The sequence below is a fragment of the Dreissena polymorpha genome, chromosome 3, assembly GCF_020536995.1.
Source record: "Dreissena polymorpha isolate Duluth1 chromosome 3, UMN_Dpol_1.0, whole genome shotgun sequence".
NCBI classification, from domain to species: Eukaryota; Metazoa; Mollusca; class Bivalvia; order Myida; family Dreissenidae; genus Dreissena; species Dreissena polymorpha.
Genome location: NC_068357.1, coordinates 121,209,965 through 121,231,563, shown reverse-complemented (window position 1 = coordinate 121,231,563; position 21,599 = coordinate 121,209,965). Strand labels below are relative to the sequence as shown.

General features: G+C 34.4%; 2 protein-coding genes across 3 annotated transcripts in view; one reads left to right on the top strand and one right to left on the bottom strand.

Moving 5' to 3' along the window:
- LOC127871243 (snaclec 1-like) overlaps positions 1-21,599 on the bottom strand; it is a 301,714-nt gene that overhangs the window by 2,023 nt on the left and 278,092 nt on the right. The gene's annotated exons all lie outside the window — the stretch shown is intronic.
- Positions 1-21,599, top strand: part of LOC127871240 (leucine-rich repeat-containing protein 74A-like) — a 317,610-nt gene that overhangs the window by 28,800 nt on the left and 267,211 nt on the right. The window lies entirely within an intron of this gene.

The following is a 21,599-nucleotide window of genomic DNA, read 5'->3' as shown; positions in this document are numbered from 1 at the left end:
ATTAATTATTGAAATTATTGCAATTCCTATCTGACGTAAAACAGAATAAACAATTGCAAAACCGCACAGAGTCATTTGGATGTAATATATTACTAATAAAAGCAGTATTTTGGCATATAAACAAACTGTTATGTTTTGTGGGTCGTCATTTACTATTTAAAAAAATAACAATGTATTGTTTCCCGTTCGAGATATAACGAAATGACGTTGTTATTACGCCATATGGTAATACGATTCAAGATAAAAAGACACCTTTCCAGAAGGCTAAGACCAATGTTAACACATATAAGTGCATATAATATGATAACAACATTATAAGAACGATGTATATAAATATAACAGTACTTAAATATTGAGTTTGTGAGGTTGCTAAACATTATAAATAATACATACATACATAGTATCAATCAATAATTAACTACAGTGTTTACATGTTTAATTTAAAAAATAATTAAGAGGAGTAGTCATAGTTAATACACGTTTCGTTGATTAATAAAAACAAAAACTATTCGCACAAAAACCTAATTAGAGTACCAAAGTTCGCATCAAAAACTATATGGTAGATGGCATGCATGAAATGCATAATAAAATTATAACTCGAACGGTCACACTTTGAATACTCTTTGTGATTACCTGTATAGTTCTTTATAATTTAAATTTAGATACGGCGTGCTTTGCAAGTTTCTTTTCTGAAGCTATGAGTATATAATTGTAACCTATATAAGCTATATTTATATGTTCTGTCTAATATTACATATTATTAAGTATGGTTGAAGTTAAAACTTTGCATATTTCTGATAAAAATAGCTATAATCGAGTGTACTAATCGACTGTTCCTATTAGGGATAAATTCTTCTGTAAATCTTCCATTAATAAAGCCAAGAAATACATCATCGTGACCGACATCTTGAAAATACCAGGTATTTTATATTTTATTGGATTTATTACTATAAGTGCAAAATATTTATACCCCAAAATGTATTTTAACATAATATCTACTTGTTTGACAGTTTAGGAGCCCAATTTCGCCGTATATAACGTCGTTGTGAGCGCTTCTTAAAATACCCATCATACTTATACAAAATTGCACTGAATGCGTATTATAGCATCGCCATTGACAAAACCCCAAACTTCGCTTCCGTAATTAAGAACACATGATATGCGTTTATCAATCAAATAAAGCCTAAGTTTCATTGTAACGTCGGTCAATTTGCTAAGATATTTGCTCATCTTAAAATTCGTTTTCACAGCTTGGTCAGCTATTGTATTGAATGTTTAACTATAAATATGATCGTCATGGAAAGAAATATTGTTTGGCAACTGTACCCTTTTTCTGCATATCATGACATCTGTTTTATCGGTGTTAACTATTACCTTGCAGCATTTACAATATTAAAAAAATACATTTAAATTATGTTGCAATTCCTCTGCGTGTTTTTTGTGCAAAAATAATGTCATCTGCGTACAACACAAAAATAGTTTGTATTCATCTACATGTATACAATTAATACCACTTTCTATCAAAAACATTTAGAAACATAGAAAATAGGCACGGCGATAAGCGATATCCATGTTTGTTCCCTAGCAAACCTTCGATGTCTCCACTTAATTTATTACAATAAACATGTTGTATATTAAACATAATAGTACATAGGGTTTGCTATAAAACCTTTTTAGACTTCAGTTCCTTTATAGCTTTATTAATTTGTTCTTTAGAAATTTGTTATGTTTGATGAAGGAAATAAGACTATTTCTATGGTTCTATGGAACTAAGCTTATTTAATTCATCAAACATAACATTAAATTTTAGAATTCTTATATCCGGATAATTCGAGTTCTCTTGTTTGTGCCCTACCGTAATCTAATGTTTGGTTTTATATACACAGCATATAATCTGACCTATGTTTACTAAGCAGCATTCAGTTTTCATCCGTTTGATTATTTCTTAACTTCTTTAGTTAATTGTAAAATAGATCCCCTTTTTCAGCACATTAAGAAGAAAACGTTTGAGCCAACATTACTACATTAATTTATAATTTGCGTTCCGAAAAAGGAGGCAACCAAAACTAATTTTTTGATTAAGTTTTACTATACAACAGTCTAGGTAATGATATGACGCGCTATTGTTTACAGCATTTGTAAGTGCTTTTAAACTATCAGTAACACCACTTAAGTGTAAAGTTTTTCGAAATAAATGCATTTGGTCAGTGTTCCACACATATATCAAGTATATATAGCTGAACATACTGTTGTATATTCCCAATCATAACAAGCATACATATTTACAAGGACATCGCATATTTGTTAATATTTTTCAGCATATTCATTAATGTAGATTATTTAAAAAGCAAACCCAATTTAAAATCTGCATAAAACAGTATAGTATAGCATATTTTTATTACCGTTTTTCATCAAAATCCAGCAAACTGTCACGAACAAACCCTGCGACGTCGTCATCATGTCTCCGCGACGCATGCGAGGCAACTGAAGCTAGGGGTATTAAGCCCGTGCATTCCTCGGTCTCTAATTTGATTCGATACGCATCCGTGCTTCTTTGCTCTCTGCTCATTTCTGCAAACTTAGAAATCTTAGAGGTTAAAGGGACGTGTTCACAGTTTGGCAAAATGAAAATTATCAAGAGACTTATCATACACTCAAAAAAACATATATTAATTATATTTACACAAGCTAAATATATCCCGGTTGAAAAACATATGCACCATATCATTTCGTATATGGTTATTATTTATAGCGATAATAGAAATAGTAAACCGTTTGTAACGATTAGTTGGGAAGGAACTACTTTGAGTATTATCCTAAAAGCTGTGTGGTCAATTACGAGCGAGGTTTGTGAATATTATTACAACATCACACATTCTGATTTAAAGTGTTTCATGTTAATATTCCAAACCTAATCTAAACTTGTTAGGTGTCCTTGTTAGTGGGATGTTGGTACATACAATATGGACTTCTTGTATGAAGTTTTAAGAGATACAAAGCACTAGTATTGTCATCAATATAAAGAAGTTAAACTCCAGTTGCTCCAGCAGTATTGCATTCCTATTATGCACTCGTTCGTGTTCCTATATTTATGACAAGTAACCAATTGCAAAAACAATACGAAACAACATAGACACATAGTAGAATAAAGCTGGGGTCACCGCACAAAACCGATCACATGTTTTAACGTTTTCGGTATTCGTTACAAATCAGATTCATAATTTCTTCAACATCCCAATGTACCGCATATGATCATATGCTTAATTAAATAATGCTACTGATGTCCAAGCGCCTTTAATACAAAGCGCAAACATAGAACGTCTTACAACTAGAACAGCGCAACAACGTTTTCAACCCAGACAATAAGTCTTATCTTGACATGTCTTCTGCTATTTTTGCGTACTTATTTACCACAGAATTCTAAACAAACAACCTGTTCACCAGATCCTATTATGTCCGTTTAAAAATTAGACGAGTGAGTTGATTGTGATCACTATCTGTTAAAATATATATCAAGTATTGAAAAGTTCGAACGCTAAACTATAAATAATAATGATAGTTAACTATATTATGTTCTCGAAAACGTTTGTTTGTTTAGGTTTTGTTAGGATGACGCGTAGTTCCCAACAGTATTTCAGTCATTCTACGGAGGTCAGTTATTTTGCTCACACATTGTTCATGGAAAAGCTGGTTTGACAGCCAGTACAATATCACATACCTATGCCAGTAAGAGACAATATCCGCGTGATAAAAGGAAAATGGAAGTAAATAACTAAAATTATGAATTAAGGACAAATGGTCACACAATTTAAATTGACGGGTCGAAATTCCAACCTGCGATCTACGGATTTGTAGAACAGCGGTTTAGTAAAGCAATAGACAATGTTCCTCTCCTGAAAAAGAATCCGGAGTTAAAAAAATTATATTTGTTCTTACAATCTTTATAGTGCTTAAACAGACAGATAAACAGTTTATGTCAATTTCAAATTTGAAATGAAAAAGGCTGGCATACGTTTGATTCCGGGTATCCGAACACCGCTAAAGAACGCATTGACCCAGTGAACAGTTGTATTTAGTTTGTCAGTGTTTCTTTTCAAATTTAGACACGTGTCCGTGTTACCTCAGCAAAATAAAATAGTTGTAAATGCTTTAAAGGTTTTATTACTAACGCATCAATACACGTTTGAGTGATGCGCGACACAAGCTAAAATGCGTTTGCTACTAAAAACCATAACTCCGGTTAAGAGTGAAACTAAATATCAAGGGGAGCAAGATCGCATGCTGGTTAAAGTTTGTATCCCGTTAGACCGCTTTAGTCACGTTCGACCAAACTGCCAACTGTTCGTATTAAGTATTGTCTTTCTAGTAGCAATACTGTCTGAAGTAGAGGAAACACATTCACCCGAATGTCGTCGAACAATCAGGCGCAAAAATATTCGCACTTTATACTTGTATAACAATAATTCTCCTCTTGTTTAAAGAGCGTCAAAGTAACCTGATGATGATTGCAGGACATTTAAGGTACGGCATAATCTACCGGATTATATTGGAACTTTGATATGACAATGCTCATAGCAAGTAACCCATTGTTTTCACAATGCAATACAATACATAATGACATGTTTTACTGTGTAAAGCTGGTGAATTGACGCATACTTTCAAAATAATACATCGTGGGATTAAAACCTGTCGATGGCATGACGATTGATATCAACCGATACTTTGGAAGAGTGTCTCTATTGGTAATATATCTGTTGTTATATTACGTCTTAATTGTGTACGTGTAATGCAATAGTTTTATCATAATGTCAAGTTGTTTTCGAAAGTGCGTTTTATTTCGGTCAGCCGTGGGAAAAGGCACAAGCGATAACCAAGAATTCGCATATCTTGAGTGAACCAATTTAACTAATTCAGATTTGAAGGCATATGTATGCTTGCATTGCACTAGAAATAAGATAAATACACCAGTTAAAGAGGCAGTTAGAAACGCGGCTTTACAGTCTTATATACGAACGGTCAGACATATATGTTATCTTAAATGGCAAATACGGCAAGTACACATAATTTTACTTATAGAAATAGTTCCGCATAGTGAAGTTGGAATTACTTAACATTGTGCGCGCACATAAGCTTTTCAAATATGGTGAGCTATTAAAATTCTAGATACCCTACCTAATCTGTATAATCGATATCAATTTTACAGTTACATTAGGGGAAGTCGTTGAATCACTCAAATTTGAATAATGTAATCGAACACCATTGAATAAACATGAATACAAGCCTATATTGTTTTTTTTTATTTTTTTATTTCTCTTAGATAGTGTCTACTCCTACCCTTTTCACATGTAATCTAAACACTTTCAGTTTGACTTCTGACCACAATGATTACAGTCGCAACTCCAAACAAACGGAGAAGAATTTATCTGAGTGTCACATCGACCTTTTTTCCAATCAAAAGCACATTTAATTTTGGTATATGAATAATTCGAATGATATTTACAGGGTACATGCTTACATGCAATATTTGCTTGAAATAAAGTTTAAACTAATCCCATGTTGAAACGACAACTTATTTGAAACGTAACAGCGCCTATAATTTAACAATCTGCCAACCCAAAACCCCAAACAGATTCCGCACGAAAGACTCTTATACAGAACATGATTGGTGAGAACTGCGACTGCCTTAGTACCTTTCTGTGTTGTTCGTAGTAGTAATCCCGAGAGTGGAGCCAAGCATAATGACTATAGACGGGACATTTATTCTGGTCTTTTACTGGATTCTTGTCGCAAAAGGTAAGGTGTTGGAATCCAGACTAAGTCAAATATAAGGTTTTGATGCAAATGCCGATAAATTTATTGACAATATCAACATGCCGGAATGTACAGTGCGAGGGCGTATGAAAACACAACAAACATATAAGGTTAACATTATGAATTAATTAAATGCTTAATTCTTTATAAGTGCCTGTTTTGATACAATGTGGAGCGTTGATTTTACTGTAAGCTCTTAAATTGGTGTACAATCCTTGTTTGTTCAATTACCAAACCAAACACCAGTTGTGTGACAACAGCTAAGTTTTTAGGTTATTGTATTTGTTGTCGTATGTAATACCATGAGTTGTATAGGTCATTGGGCAAAATAAAGGTCGGTTGAATGGTGGCAACGATCATATCTCCTACTTCAGTATTGGCCACTTTATGTTTCATATCGTATTATAGTGTGACATTTTATTATAACAACCGACAGGTGGTGCTGTGTGTCCTGACGGTTTCTGTCGCCACGCAGACGGATATTACCATGCAGTGGGCCTTAATGTCACATGGATAGATGCCAGGGTAAAGACATTAATAATTACCTAGTTCGCACATACACCATATGATGAATCACTGTTTTGTTTTCGTGCACGTATTTCAATTTGTTAAATCAATGACACTGAAATAAGTGTTATTGCGTATCAGCATGCATAAATAAATATTGCGATGAATATTTCCATATTGACTGACAATTTGGGTATTTCATAAAGATTATCCACATAAATAATGTTATCCATACATGCCAGAATTTTTTAGGTCCAAAGCGGGACATTCCATAAAAAATTGTCGGGACATTTGACCAAAAGGCAGGACACCTAAAACGAACTATTATTCCACCTTTACTGTAGTCAGTATGTACTCCTATAAATATGAGGTCGATTTACATCGACCTCATATCGTTTAACGTTATTTTGCAATAGCATCGTTCCGACATGAATTCATGTCGGAAGCTTTAACGGCATCAAATGCATATAACAGCACAGAATAATCATGCAATAAATTATTAAACATAAAATATATACATTATTTTACTTATTGCATTAGAAAAATGTTTATACAAACTTACAAGTAATGATAGTCCAGACCTTAAAACACTACCACTGTTCAAATTCCATATTGTTGCCATATAGCACTGTGTAAATTGAAAGTTGCATAATGTTACCTCATTGGTCGGTTATAAATACATTGTTTCTCTATATATAGTATTCGATTTAGACGAAAATAATAATTTAAGTGGAATGTCATATTAGTTTTCCATTAAAACTTTGATCTTGCCGTGTGTGTTTATGGACGTTAATAATTATGTTATACTTATTTTTGTATTTCATTAAGAATTAGAAGGTGTAGCCCTTTTTGTTAACTGTTTTTAGCAAACGATTCGCGGCTTAATAAGACACGGAAAATAGTTAAAGCGACACTTTCATTTAAAGGTTTAATGTGAACAATATTAAATGAAACCTTTTTTGGTATTAAAATATTTTATTGACATGTTAAATTCGATACTTGAAAAGGTGTTTAGTCTTTAAAAAGATGTCGCTGATATTGTTAATTTCAATAACTGTTAATATGCTTAATGTTGTATAAGAAATTGAATAGTTTCACTGAGTTGTATTCCCGCCTAAAATCCGATATCGTAAAACGCGCAACGGTTAAGAATAAGGTCTGAATAAGTTGAGGTATTCAGATTCAGATCAGATCAGCAGCAGTGCCAGCTGGGAAGCCCCGTTTTGGCTTTAAAAACCGCAAGCGAAACAACATCCTTTTTTAAGTCTTGCACTAAGACTCCATGATCACAAGTATAGGTCCCTGCTGTGGCGTATGACACCATAGTGTTATTTAGTATTGGTCGGCACAGTATCTGATCATAAAGAGATAATTGGTTTGTGCTGAACACAGGGCAATAAAACTACAGATCTATCAATAAACAAGATTATTGAGATATCTTTTATTGAACACCGCGATAAAAATGCTCAAACCACGGACTCTAGATTACACGGATAAGAAACATGGCAACATTCTCAGAATCATCACTGCTATATGTGTAATCACCTTACAATTCGTCTAAAAATAATTTATATATTTGAGTTGAAGACGATGTACTGTTGTATAAGTCTGAATAAACTATCTGTCTGCCTGTCTAAATCTAAGCCGTCATCGTCCCAGTGAAAAAATCTGATTTTGAATAGTTGGACATGATGCCCTAATGTCAAAATACGAAATGACCCGCGTAACACCGACCGTGATTTTCAAGAATCTTTAATAAATTGATAATTTAAGGTAAATAACATTTCATATAATTATGCATAATTCCCTCGTTGATAATTAACAGCAAACGATGAATGTTTTTGACACCCATTTTATTTCAAGTATGCATGCAAAGCCGAATAAAATCGAGAGGATCCGCTTTATACGCTGTTTCATCATAAATTTATCACCCTTTCTGTGTTATAAACAAGAGCTGAAATCGTTAATTTATTAAGATTTATTTATAATAAGCTTTATTGATATGTTTCGTGAACAAAATACCACAATATATTCCATAAAAAATATAATAATCGTGGCAAAGGAAATTCAATGGCCGGTTTCTAAACAGAAGCATAATCGCCAAGACCGTAGCATCAGTTCAGTGCGTTAGGAACGCGCGCTACTTTCTTCCGCCTTCATTCCTTAATTACTTTCGTTTTTAAACAATTTTTTTCTATCGTATACAGAATTCTATTCTCCTAAGCAAGATGTAATTTTTAAAACTGAACTCCAAATATAAACGCTACAAATTGGTATTAAGTACGAACATGTCAACCGTAAATCTAGATTCTAAAACTCCAATACGGTATGATATTTGCAAAAGTTAAAGTTATAACTCGCCTGGCTGTCGAAATCAGAAGAAAAACTTAATATATGTTTATATATCTGTTTACTGCGTAACGTAAGCTTTCTAATTATATATAATTTGTCAAAATCGGCCGAGAAATGAAACTATAATTCAACAAAAGACGTGAGTGGGTACATCAAAATGTATAACCTCGGCGCTTCGCTGTACGCTAATTGTACAAGATCGATAGCCACAACACGGTAAAACGCGCGGTGGTAAAACATAAAATGTGTATTTCTTGTGTTTATCTCGCTATAAATCCAATAATAACAACGGGAGTATACTAAAACGTATATTTTTTTAAAGAGGAATTAATAAGCAACAAGATAACGTATAAACCAATAAAATCGGATGAATAGTTTTTGCATAAGATTGAATTTACTACAGTAAGGGTCAAATACTCGAATCATCTCCTATCAATATACACTCCGTGATACAACTGGTAGTTTAAACACACACATATAGGTTTCATTTAATTAAAAAGTACAGAAAGCTAAAAAGTGATGTGGTTTGTTGTACAACAACAATTGGTTTTGTGTAACCTATTCAAAAAATAATTTCGTTCAAGATAATTCAATGTAATTCTATAAACGACAAACACACTTCGTGTGTTGTGTATGTTTATTTTTTAAAATGTACATAAGTGGTTTAAAAGCACAATTTTTACACATTTAAGAGGTAATCGCTCATATTTATGTCTAATTAATGATAATTTTATGCATTAGCAAAGATTTAACGAGAAAAACTGAAGTTTAAGTTGAAATCGATTTGCTACAGGAAAACGACGGTAGCCGTTTAGACGTAAGCGGGGTAGCTTATGTCTAATTATTTGGACTAGTCAGTATAGTACTAACAAAAACTCTTGATACTTTTATTCAAGACATAAAACATCTGATATGAAGCATGAAATCTAAAACATAACAATAACAGTTTTATCAAATAAGACAATAGCAAACAACGAAGATAATATTCATCTTTTTAGAGTACACAATCTGGAACATTACGACAACAATACTCATTATATTACTTTCAATGGCAAACATTAACGCAGGGGAGGCTATCCAGTACACTGAAAGTACGGGTTACAGTAAACTATCTACCGAACAGTTACATCAGCTTACCACTTTTACTGTTTGTTGCGGTGTTTTTTAAGCATGTATCCATGCGCAGTTTGTTACTTGTCAATTGTCGCGGCTTAATTGGAGTAGGGTCAAACTGTCATGCATAGCACCTTGTTGTTTTTAGCTTCATTGGAGTAGGGTCAAACTGCCATGCATAGCACCTTGTTGTTTTTATTACAATTACACCCAATTACACTAGACAGGATGGGTATCACTTATTGGACTGTTTGTTGCGATTTTGGTATATTGCACATTCGGATTATCCCACTATTTTGGAACTAAACATTGAATGTAAAAGACTCATTAATGACGTAGAGTTAATTTTACAAATCAATTGTTTTGTAAACCGTTTCAAACAAAGACAACAACAAACACATTTTCAACATTTATTTCATTATAATACAACTATCGATAGCAATAAACGACCACTATCTTGAAGACCACTATAGTGTGCATGCCTGATAAAATCAATAATTAGCCGATAAATCGCTGATAAGGTGTCATAAACAACACTGGTACACACGAGAAGTAGAATCGGATTGTTAATTGGGGGCAATAAAGGGATAAGCGGTGGTAAGTGTTAGCGAAACAGAGCTTGAATAGCGAATTTGTTATCTCATCAGTTCAATCGTTTTGTTCAAAATGCTTTCGAAAGTATAAATGTTGCAGAAACCGTTTTTTACGGAAAAAGCTATCTGAAACGAAAAACACCAAACTGAAATCGGTAAAAAATAACATTTCTTGATTGATTATCGTAGATTTTTCTTCGCGTTATCTGGTTATGGACTCCGCAGAGCGAGCGCCGCGAACATAAATGTGAATTCAATACATTTTTAAAGCGGCATAGTTGTCAGTGAAATTAATTTAACATTGCATTACAACTAATGCCCTTTCAACGTGCTTGGATTTTTTTCGGGGTTATGTCGCCTCCAAAAACTTGAAACATTTTGCAGCCTACCGTCCGTTGCTATTGTCATCTTTGGTTTATATCAGCAGCATATAGACTATATAGCCTTTATAAAAATACTTCTACATTACGTGTTACAAACGTTTAAATACGTTGTGTTTTTATTTTATGCTTACAAAAATAACCAAGTAATCAAATTTATATGATTATTGGGGTAGAATAATTCTGACAACGTTTATTATCATTACTACACAGTCATACTGCGAGGTGTTGGGTGGGCATCTCATGTCCCCTGTGTCCCAGTCCATGGCAGCTGCGGCAGAGGGCGCTCTTCGTAGAATAAAAGGTATGTTTGGTACGTACATACATTAATGATAAAAGTCAGTCAATTATCGGCAAAGGTTTTTGGACTTTGTTATCAATGTGCGTGATTTGCATGGGACATGATTAAAGTTTTACGTCCAGTTTTCCGAAAGGCGCTATATTTATCTTGCATGCAAATATGTCATTCATTTTGATTGATTTCCCAAACTCTTGTGGCATTTTTCTCATGCATGGCACTCTTTTTCCAGGCACAATCTTCCCGGGCATGTTTTGGCTGGACATCACGGATCTGTTGAACCCCAAGGACTGGAAGAGGATGAGCGACAAGAAGGCTCTCAACTTCACGAATTGGAACACCACTTTCGATACTGTTACCTCGGAGGAGGGCGCCCGGAACTGCGCGTACATTTCAGAGTCCCTGGACTACAGATGGGTTGCTGCTTCGTGTATGGTGGAGATCAACTTTCTCTGCTATCATGCCGAGTAACCAATTAAACACATTTTTGTTTCGAGAAATGACTGTTCAAAACAATATTAATAGAAAAGGATAATGCTTAAGTGAACTTTGTACCCGATATTCACTTTATCACATAACATGTCGATTATTACTTATAATACTATTTGTTCCATTTTTTATCAAAACTTGAATCATGCCATGACGAAACATGTGTGTTTTAGTATTATCTACTAGGCATTTTTGTATTTCTTTTTTTCAGACTGCCACCAATCCCAGAGCAATACTTGGCTAGTACCACGAGGGTCTACAACAGGCAGGGTTGGGGTTGGAAAAATAAGGACGATGATGATGATGACGACTACTGATGAGCGATACTTGGCTGGTGCCACGCGGGTCTACAACATGCATCATGGATGGTCCGACGAAGACCTACTAATGCCATTTTTTTACATCGCGAAATAATTTTAAATAAAGTTTTGATGCATGTCATGTAACTGTTCATCATAGTAAAAAAGCTCAAAACAGTAAATAGTAAAAATAAAGTTATACGTCAAACTACCATTTAACACTTAATATTGAATTTAAAAATATGACCATCATAAAATACCTTAGCTGTAAATCTTCGTTGAATTTATGTTTGATCCGTCGGTTTCGGCCAGAGTGATTCCCATTAATGTCTGATAACAGACTTAAACCTTGAGAGTCCTGATGCGTTGTCTCTTGAACTTTGATATATATGACATAAGATGCAATTTGGCTGAGTTTGGTGAAAATAGTAAATAAGTAGTAAGACAACTTTCACCGCCATCTAATGTGAGAAGAGGACAACGACAACGACAACGATCGAGGCATGGTATAGGGGTGATAACCCTGGTTAATGGTTAGGGTTAGGGTTAAGGTTAGGGATCGGGTTAGGGTTAAGGTTAGGGTTAAGGTTAGGGTTAAGGCTAACCCTATACCCAAACCCGACCCTAACCCTACCCCTACCCCTTCCCCTTACCCTAACCCTCTAACCCACCATGCGCATTACGATACCATGCCTCGCTCGTTGTCGTTGTCCTCTTCCCATCTAATGTCAGTAATGACGTATACAGAACTGGAACAAAGATATATTTACATCAAGGTTCTGTACACATTAAACAATATATTTCTCGATATGTATTCATATTTACGAAAATCACCTTAAGATTACAAAAGTGGCCTCTAGAGAGTTGACAAAGTATGTATTGACTACACACGAACGGTGGACAAAATGTTAACACCAAAAATCGGGTCATACACTGTTTTTCTAGGCTTTTTAACATTTTTTAGCTTTATTATATGTGGTCTTAAACAGCCGGCTTTGATAGTTGAAAAGTACTCTTTATCCAAAGAGTACTACCAATACCAGTTTGGCAATTAAAGTGTACTTGAATCGAACTTTTATTTCCTTTTAGTGTTTTTAATACGCATGACAATGATGTAGTGTAAACGTTAACTCTGACACGTGGTGTAAGGTCCGGCGGTCTTTTTAAGGGTCTAAAGCTCAAACGCTATGCATTGACCGTTTCATGGCGTTGACCCCAGCGTTAATCGGTTTAAAATTAATTGTTGTATTAAGTTGTGTTTTCCATCATGGTAAATGCAATTTGTTAATTGCCTTAATAAAAGACTATCTTTTGTAGACAAAACTTAGCATCCTGATAATACTTCTTGCTCCGAATATTAATTGAAATAGATTTAGTACATGTAACGAGAAAGACAAACACTACACATTATTTTACACTCAGTCCTATATACCCGCTTTAAATAAACACGAATGAAATTAACATATAAATAAGAATATCTTTTTAAAGCAACGGTATTGTAATTAATTAATTTGTTGTTATGTCGAATCCAAAAGGACTACGCCGATCGGTCTAAAAACTTTTCAAAATCTTCAATATACTATAGAATTTCACAAAACGTATTTCTTGTGTTGCAGATAGTGTTGATTACGCTACGCACGTAAAGAAATTCGATAGAAATACACAAATGATACATATTAAGCTTCTTGTTATTCACATTGAAGAACAGAACCTGTTTTAAATTCTTCAAAACATCAACATGAGAATTGGAAAAACATGTATCATTGTCACTATTTCTAAATATAGTTATCCATAACTCCTGTTCATTATAAATATCAGTAAGGTTATAAATATGAAGTGTTTGAAGTATTTAATTGATTCCGCTGATCCTTTTGTATTTAATTTAATTTAATTTAGATACTATTCTTTAAACCATTGAGAAGCATTGTCAGATTGACAACTTACATTCATTGCTTACCCGTCATGATAGAAGAGAACGTTCATCGTCTCCACACTGCAAGCGGACATCCATGTATAGGCTAGATAATTGGACAAGTACACTTAGTTCCGAAATCCCTTCTTTAAAGTCCCAATTCGTGAAGTTGAGCACCTTCTTGTCGCTCATCCTGTCCTTGGGATCAGCAGATCTGTAATCTTGTTTCAGAACTTGTCCGGGAAGATGGTACATTCCAAGAGAGGAAAGTATTGTCTCCGATTTGAAGAAGGTCCATTGCATAGTATCCGGGGTTTGATATATATTCAGAAAAAGGTTATGTAATTTATAATTGATTTAAATAGCTTAACAACAGTGGAACGCCTTTTTAATCCAGCATTATACGGCATCATTCAAATACGATTTCTTTGCATACACCTTTTCAATTTGTGTTTGTATCATTCTAGATTGTTGAAACAATTGATTAAATGTCTTTAATATACGACCTGCGGATGTTGACAACGATTTCTCTAATGGCCATTTTTATGGACAATAATTGTTCTAATGCTTGATCTGTTAATAATTATATCGACTTCTGACCGTTTTATGATTGCGATCATGGTTTGTTTCGGTTAATGTTCCCATCATACCCTTTATTCTGCGTAGAGCGCCCTCTGCCGCAGCTGCCATGGACTGGAAGAAGAGGGGAGGAGAGCTTCACCCAACACCACGCAGTAGGACTAAATAAAAAAGGGACACGATAATAACAGATGCATTTAATCTGAAATTGTGACACTCATTCTAAAAATACATTTGTCATTTCATTAAAGTTACGATACACGCCGTAATACCCGTCGTACCACTGTATACTTGAATAAACGTCATACGAAATCCATTGTTTAGCTCGAGTCATTAACACAAATGTTTTTTTATTAAACTTTAAACTTAATGCATATGATGCACAAACTTTTGTTCTGAACTAAGATAAAATCGATTTTAAGTTACAAATAACTCATTCTGGCGTCTTTCCACGTGACATTGAGGGCCATAGTACGGGAACATCCGTCCGAGTGGCGACAGTAGTCGTCGGGACAAAAAACGCCTCCTGATGGTAAAATCAAGCGAAGGTTTATATAATGCGTTGCACATATATATGGCCACTACGAAGGATTTCTATCAGATGATTAACACAGTCATTTAATATGCTGTTCCTATTCGATACAACATATACAGCAATTTCGAAACTAAATGAACTCCAAACGATATAATATATTACTTAAAAACATTATATTGGCATATATACGAACTATTAATTTTCGTGTGTTGTACTATAAAATGTATCCATTTACTGTATATGTCTTGCATTTATCCATATACAAAGTAAATATACTTAATGTAACGCATATATGGTATATGATATACATTATGGAAAACACTATTTATGTAATGATCAATATTTGTTATTACCAACTTTATTACTTCTTATTTATTTGAACATTTTTAGCATTTCATCTTTATTCAAAATAATAATGTTGACTGCGTAAACCACTTTGCTCATTAGTGTATACTTTCCAGTGATACAGGTTACGACACTGATCGCCTTTATTTCGCAGGTCGGTTAGGCCATGACAGGTCTAACCATGTATGATGGTTCTTAAAAACGACGCGTGTAACGTATTCCTGTGCATTTCTGAAGAAAATATCCCCATTACGAGTCCACAACAATGTCCTTCTTTCATTCTGTTTTTTTTTTCTTTAAACGATAGGCCATATCGAATTTGCTGGCGGCTATCTGGCAGCAAAGTTTTCTTTTACATGTTTCCACCATAATTGATAGTTTTTTTTCAGTTGTTTCGAATCGCTTGAATCGTTTTCAGCCTACTATACGCTCTTTGATATGCGGTTTTCCGCTAATTATGATATTATTGCTTCATCGTTATTTATTTTACCTCATAACTAATTCTGCTCCTTTCGGTTTCGTTCTTGAAGACATAATCTGCTATTCTAGTATTCACTTCTTCCTGTTCTGCAAATTTCTTGTTGAGGTCTTTAATATAAGTGTCAACGTGTTAATTCTTTGAGATGCCGAATCTGTGCATTTGAAGAAATGTGTTGATATCTCTCGTTTCAAAAGAAAATTTTGAACTTTGAGTCCATAAAGTAACAATAACTCATTTCAGCCAATATTGACTTTCTTGTAAAAACCGACAAAAATATCCCTGACGAAAAATCTGCTAGCATTTTTTTGGCATTATTTATTTCCATTTTTAATACACGCTTTGACGTTTATCGCCCAATTGTTTATAAAGAAGTAATGCGCAAACAGGGAATGCTCAGAAGAATTGAGAATTCATTGCCCGCGAGCGGGTTACCATAGAATTGTAGGCAAACACACTTTTTAAAGAGCCAAATTAATAATTAATAACAGCTTTTCAAATGAACTCAAATCTTGTATTACTAATCTTTTTAAATTGATTTCTTCCTACAAGTATGCGTATATTTGCAAAACGAATATTTCTTTTAATTTTGTTGTTCTGAGTAGTATGTCTTTGACGGCAAACATATCTTGTTAAATTTTTTAACATGGTACAGCAATGACAATGAACTTAAAAAACTTTAATTTCCATGAAATCACATTTTGATTTTAATGACACCTCAAAGAAGCATGTAATGTATACGATATACATCTGTTCTTAAATACTGTTGAATCTCTAAATTTCATGGAAGTGTAATTTCCGCGTTCCTGTCTAAGCGCGAATTTATAAGGTTCTTCTCAAGGAGCACTTTCGTCTATTGATTTACAGAGTTAATACCTTTTTCAATGTCCATCTGCTATCAATTGTGATAACATAAATAATGTGCTACTTTCGCATTTAAAAGTTCTAATTTACGTTTGAAAGCGTAAACAAAGAACATTATTTGTATATTTGGTCGAAATAAAAACATTCTGTCATTTATATCGTTATGTTTCCGTATGGAAATATTCTATTCCATATAAAAACGTTATTGTGTAGAAAACATGTAAACGTGTTGACAGTAGGTTTTCACAAGGTGACATACCGAGCTCCTTTACATCCTGCTCGCTTATGTTCCACTTTAGCGACTTTGGCAGCATCGGGGTTTTAAGGTGTCACTTTGCGACGATCTGGGTTTACTACATGTGTGATTTAACAATTCTGCAAATTAAGGACAATTCGTTGCATGAGGGGAATCGAAAACCAACTTCAGCATAACATTTTTGAAGAATTGACATTTTGACGCAGAATGTTGCCCAATATTCAACACAGCCAGCCATTCTGTCCGTTTGGAATGTTCTAGAACCATTCGCTAGTGTCTAGGCGTCATTGGGAGGCTTCTTATAGCTTTCCCTCATTCAGCGAAACTTAAAGGATAATGTATGCTAAAAAAATGGAATGGAATTTTGAATGGAAGAGTTCTGATCCCATCAAAACAGACAAAAAAGGCACTAAGATTTCGAGTCACTGTCGACAGTTTTCTAGGAAATACAGTTTCCCATCGAAATCTTCGTTAATCTTTTTATGTCTTTTCGCTTAACTCACGATCTCTAGGTATGGTTAAAGCAAAACAAATTCTCAACAAAAAGCTTTTTCAATAAAGCCAAATCAGTATACATGTATTGTAGACTGTTCTCAATAATGACAATGATTGGCTGAACAAAAAACAAACCGTTCCGAGTTAATAATCAGGCGTCCAATATTCGAAGTTTCAAATTTTTTGATACCGACGTTTTCAAGTTGCTATTTCGCTCAGGCCCCGCGGATTCCATAGGTTAAAGAAGCGTAACCGTAAGAAAAAGAATGATCCCAGTCGGTAAGACACGCTACAAAATCCCGCTGAACTGTGACGTTGGAAGGCGCAAAAGGGGTTGAGTTGTTTTTTTAAGAACCCACGTAGAACCGCAAGGGGACAGTGCAGTTTCAATGATTTAATAGTTTCGGTTTCGTTTGTTTACAGGGCAATGAAAGAAATAATGTATATGTGCAATCAAATACCATCGTCAAATGTTATGAATCAATTCACTAAATTTGGCTTTATGGCTCGTATCTTCATTAAAAAAGGTCTTTAGATAAAATTGTTATATCGTGTATCAGTTTAATTTTCTCATATTGTTATTTTTGATGAAATCGTAATTGAAAATGTGGTAATGTTACCGGCACTACATCACTCAAGCAGCTTACAACTGTGATTAAAGGTGATAAATGTTTATGCCCTTCCCCTTCTCAACAACAAACGCTATATTCGATTTTTTCAGACCCTACTGAATCATTTTGTAAAGGTTAATCGACGTAAACAAATCTTGATAACACATACTTTGATCAAATATGGTCAGTAAGCTTTGATAAAATATAAGTTTCTTTGTTGAGTAAGGTTTTACGGCAACTCAATACAGACAGATCATATCGCGCCTTTAACACATGATGGTGTTAAATCAATAAAGAATTATACATCAGATTGTCAAATATGTATTTTATCTCATTAAAAATATTAGTTTGCGTATAGGATGGCACTATTTGGAATAGCTATAACATCACTCAACTGTAAAATATTTATCACAAATATATGTTCCAATAGTTGGTTTTATTTTATGTAATTTGTTAAGAGTTGCGTTATTTCAAATTGCAAACCATGCTGATTTAATTGATTTATGTATTGCTGGTTTGTAATCAATATTTGGTAACTTAACATTAACATCGGGAGTTCAAGAGATTCTTATGCTAGGGTATGAGCATTTTCATTTCCTTGTATACCATTATCCAACAATAAATTACTGTTTTGGTTTATAAATTACCAGGCAATTTAAAAATGACATTTAAAAAAAGTATTCTATCCAATTTTATAAAAAGCATTCTGATAAAGAATAAGTGAGTATAATGAAATTGTTTCTAGTTTGCTTTGAATTAGCGAGATGTGCAATGAAAATAGCCATTGGTTCAGCGTAAAACATTGATTTTCTGTCTGGAAACCTATTTTTAGCTGTGAAATCGTTGGAATATAAAGCACGACATAATTGATCTCCATCTGTCGACCCGTCGTAGAGCACTTAAATAACACCATTTGTTTGTAACATATTGGTGAATTCAGAATGAAACAGTTTCGAACTATCATAGCAATTTCTTGTGAATTATAGACACTGATATTTACCTATATTTAGGCGACATGTAAGTTCACAGTAAGGGACATATTTAACGACTTTGATAATCTAAATTGGGAATAAATATTTACACCTTTCAAACGGTGCTTAAAACGAAGTCTATCTTACTGTCATATCTAAACCATACAGGCATACCTACAACCTACTTTCAAATCTACACCTACTGTAATATTTATTCCAAACTGTCATACCTACACCATACTGTGACACCTACACAATACTGTCATACATACACTATACTGTCATATCAAGAACTTACTGTCAAATCTACACCATAATGTCACATCTACACCATACTGTCATATCTACACCATACCGTCACATCTACACCACACCGTCATACCTACACGATACTGTCACATCAACACAATACTGTCACATCAACACCATACTGTCACATCTACATCATACTGTCACATCAACACCATTCTTTCATATCAACACCATACTGTCACATCTACACGATACTGTCACATCAACACAATACTGTCACATCAACACCATACTGTCACATCTACACAATACTGTCACATCAACACCATACTGTCTCATCATCACCATACTGTTACATCTACACGATACTGTCACATCAACACAATACTGTCACATCAACACCATTCTGTCACATCTACACAATACTGTCACATCAACACCATACTGTCACATATACATCATACTGTCACATCAACACCATACTGTCACACCTACACCATACTTTTATATCCACCTATACTGTCACATCTAAACTATTCTGTCAAATCAACACCATACTGTCACATCTACACCATACTGTCATATCTACCTATACTGTCATATCAACACCATACTGTCACACCAACAACACACTGTCACATCTTCACCATAATGTCAAACCTACACCATACTGTCACATCAACACCAAACTGTCACATTTACACCATACTGTCATATCAACACCATACTGTCAAATCTGCTCAATACCGTCATACCTACGTCATACTGTCATATCAACAACATACTGTCACATCTACATCATACAGTCATATGAACACCATACTGTCATATCAACAACATACTGTCACATCTACAACATACTGTCACATCTAAACCATACCTACTTTCATATCTTGACCATACTGTCATAATTATACGATACTGTAATACCTACACCATATTGTCACATAACATACTGTCAGACCTACACCATACTGTCATATCTACCACATACTGTCATATCTACACCTTACTGTCACAGACTGTAATATCTACGCGATACTGGCATGTCTACACCATACTGTCATAGCTACACCATACTATCACACCTACGCCATACTGTCATACCTGCACAATACTGTCACATCTACACCATACTATTATATCAACACCATACTGTCATAATAATACCATACTGTCATACCTACTCCATACTGTTGTTTCAACACCATACTGTCATAATTAAACCATACTGTCATATCTACACCCTACTTTCATATCTACACCACACTATCAAAGTTATACAATACTGTCATACCTACACGATACTGTCACATCAATACCATCCTGTCAGACATACACCATACTGTCACATTTACCTCATTCTGCCATATCTACCCCATACTGTCACATCTACACCATACCGTCACATCTACTCCCTACTGTCATACCAACACCAAACTGTCACATCTACACCATACAGTAATACCTACACCATACTGTCACATCAACAACATACTGTCTTATCAACACCATACTGTCACATTAACACCATACTGTTATACCTACACTATACTGTATGATCTACAACATACTGTCCCATTTAAACCATACTGTCACATCTACAACGTACTGTCATATCTACACCATACTGTCACATCTACAACATACTGTCACATCTACACCATACTGTCACTTCTACGTTATACTGTCACATCAACACCATACTGTCATACCTACATCATACTGTCACATCAACACTACACTGCCATACCTACACCATACTGCCACATATACACCATACTGTCATACCTACAACATACTGACACATCTACATCATATTATCACATCTATGCAATATTGTCACTTCTACACCATACTGTCATACCAACATCATACTGTCAAATCTACACCAAAGTGTCACATCTACACGATACTGTCATATCTACATCATACAGTCATATCAACAACATACTGTCACATCTACACCAGATTGTCATTCGAACACCATAACGTCACATATATACAATACTGTCACGTCTACACCATAATGTCATAACTACACCATACTGACAAATCAACACCATACTGTCACATATACACCAGACTGTCATATCTACACCATACTGCCACATCTACACCTTACTGTCACATCAACATCATACTGTCATACCTAAACATAATGTCACATCTACACCATAATAACATACCTACATCATGCTGTCACATCAACACCATACTAAACCATAATGTCACATCAACACCATACTGTCACATATGCAACAAACTGTCATACCTACATCATACAGACACATCTACATTATATTCTCATACCTACACCATTCTGTCATATCAACACCACACTGTCATATCTACACCATACAGTCACATCTACACCATAATGTCATACCTACATCATACTGTCATATCAACACCATACTGTCATATCTTTTACATACTGTCATATCTACACCATACTT